Genomic DNA, 2,516 nt, shown 5'->3' on the forward strand with positions numbered 1-2,516 from the left:
TTCGGCAAGTCAGTTAACATCTCTGGGCCTCCGTTTCCTCATCTGTAAAACGGGCATTTAAGTCGCACTCCCATGTGGGATAGGGACTGCATCCAACCTGATTACGTTGTAATTACCCCAGTTCATAGACCATTGCTTGGCACATACCAAGTGCTTAACGAGTACCATAATTACTAACCCACAATGCCCTTGATGGTCAAGGTCCCTTGAGGTACTTGGGGCCCCAAGCCTCTTCAGCTTATTCACATCCGCTGCTGAGTCAACTCACCTGGGTCACATCCTCTCTGTCTTAAGGCTTTCCAAGTTAAATAATTAGTTCATCTTAATAATAATACTAATGATAATGATGGCATTTGTTAAGCGCTTACTACATGCAAAGAACTGTTCTAAGTGCTGGGGGGATACGAGGTGATCGGGTTGTCCCATGTGGGGCTCACAGTCTCAATCCCCATTTTACAGATGAGGTAGCTGAGGCCCAGAGAAGTGAAGTGACTTGCCCAAGGTCACACAGCAGACACGTGGTGGAGCCGGGATGGGCTCTTCACTTAAGACCTGTTGTCTACTGGAAAGAGCACAGGCTTGGTGTCGAGGGAATCGGGCTCTAATCCTAGCTCTGCCAATGGCCTTCCGGGAGACCTTGGGTAAGTCACTGATCCTCGCTCCATCACGTTTCCTCACCTCAAAACGGAGCTACGACATCCGTTCTCCCCCTTTCTTAACTGGGCATCTTGGGTGCTTCAGGGACTGCATCAGCTGTGACTTTTTTTAATGATACTTTTTAGTGCTTTCTATGTGCCAAAGACCTTACTAAGTGCTGGGCTAGTTACAAGATAATCGGGTCCTACATGGGGCTCACAGTCTAGCTAGGAGGGAGCCCAAGTATTGAATTTGCATTTTAGTCAGTCAGTCGCATTTATTGAGCACTTACTGCGTGCAGTGTGCCGTATTAAGTACCACACAACAATAAATGGACATACTCCCTTCCCGCAATGAGCAGACATTAACATAAATTACACAGATGAGGGAACTGAGGCACGGAGAAGCGAAGTGACCTGCACGCAGGTAAATTTCCCCAAGAACATCGCCTTCCTTAAGGACTGAGAACTACTACACGGGGGATTTTTCTTCTGTGTGAGTTCTCCGGGGACCGACCACGGCCGAGGTTTGGCCGAAAGCCTTTTCATGCCCGTTCCGTCTGTGGACTTTTGCTCCGTTGTGAACCTTCTGGTGGTTAATGAGGGTTGACCCTTGACCAAAAGCCTTCCCGCACTCGGCACATATGTAAGGTTTCTCTCCGGTATGAATTCACCAGTGGTTCACCAGGTCCGAGCCCTGACTGAAGCCTTTTCCGCTATCGTCGCATCTGTAGGGCTTCTCCCCAGTGTGGATTCTCTGGTGTTTAATGAGGGTCGAAGAGTCCCGAAAGCCTTCCCGCAGCCGCCGCACCTGTAAGGCCTCTCCCCGGTGTGAATCTTCTGATGCGTCGCCAGGACGGAGTGGTCACTGAAGGCCTTCCCACATCAGCCGCAGCGATAGGGTCTCTCTCCCACGTGGATCCTCTGATGCCTCGTCCGGGCCGAGTTCTGACTGAAGACCTTTCTGCACTCGTCACATCCATGGGGCTTCTCTCCGGTGTGAATCCTCTGATGGTTGATGAGCATCGAGCGATCGCTCAAGGCCTTCCCACATCGGTCACACCCGTAGGGCCTGGCCCCGGTGTGAATCCTCTGGTGGTTGATGAGGATGGAGCGTTGCCTGAAGGCCTTCCCGCACTCGCTGCACCTGTATGGCTTCTCTCCCGTGTGGATCCGCTGGTGCTTGATGAGGGTCGAGGAATCCCGGAAGGCCCTGCTGCAGTGGCCACAGAGGTAGGGTTTCTCGCGGGTGTGGGTCCGCCGATGTTTTGTCAGGGCTGAGTGCTCGCTGAAGACCTTCCCGCACTCGCTGCATCAGTAGGGTTTCTCCCCGGTGTGAATCCGCCGGTGGGTCATGAGCACCGAGTGGGCGCTGAAGGCCTTCTCGCACTGGTGACACCTGTAGGGTTTCTCTCTGGTGTGGATTCTCTGGTGCGTAACAAGGGTGGAGTGTCGACTGAACGCTTTTCCGCATTCCTTACAGCTGTGAGACCCCAGGGAGGACTTCTTACGGGGCTCTCCAGGGACCCCCAAACCGGCATCCCGCCCGGGAACTTTTCTCAGTCTCCCATCTTCCCGGCTCTGTCTCTCCATGGAAGGCCCGGGGGTGGTCTGGGAGAACTTCCCGGAGACTGCCCCGTGGGAAACAGCTTCCCTGTTCCCCTCCGGCTTCTGGAAAACAACTTCCCTGTCCCCCTCCGGCTTCCGGGCAATGGGCTCGCTGGTTTCGGTTGGGGTTTTACAATCTGGAATGGACAGAAATTGAAAAGTCAGCCATCTCTCGGGTTGCTTATTTGGGTTAAGGGAGTGAACGTGGTAACTTGTCTACCAACGGATAGATTTGCGGCAGGGTGGGGGCGGTGTCGACCAGTCGATCGATCG

At 53.4% G+C, this 2,516-nt stretch overlaps 1 pseudogene; it reads right to left on the minus strand.

Moving 5' to 3' along the window:
- Positions 1 to 989: 989 nt before the first annotated feature.
- LOC119923924 lies at positions 990 to 2,228 on the minus strand (annotated as a pseudogene).
- Between the last annotated feature and the right edge of the window lie 288 nt (positions 2,229 to 2,516).

This window comes from Tachyglossus aculeatus, unplaced genomic scaffold (genome assembly GCF_015852505.1).
Source record: "Tachyglossus aculeatus isolate mTacAcu1 unplaced genomic scaffold, mTacAcu1.pri scaffold_67_arrow_ctg2, whole genome shotgun sequence".
In the NCBI taxonomy this organism is placed as follows: domain Eukaryota; kingdom Metazoa; phylum Chordata; class Mammalia; order Monotremata; family Tachyglossidae; genus Tachyglossus; species Tachyglossus aculeatus.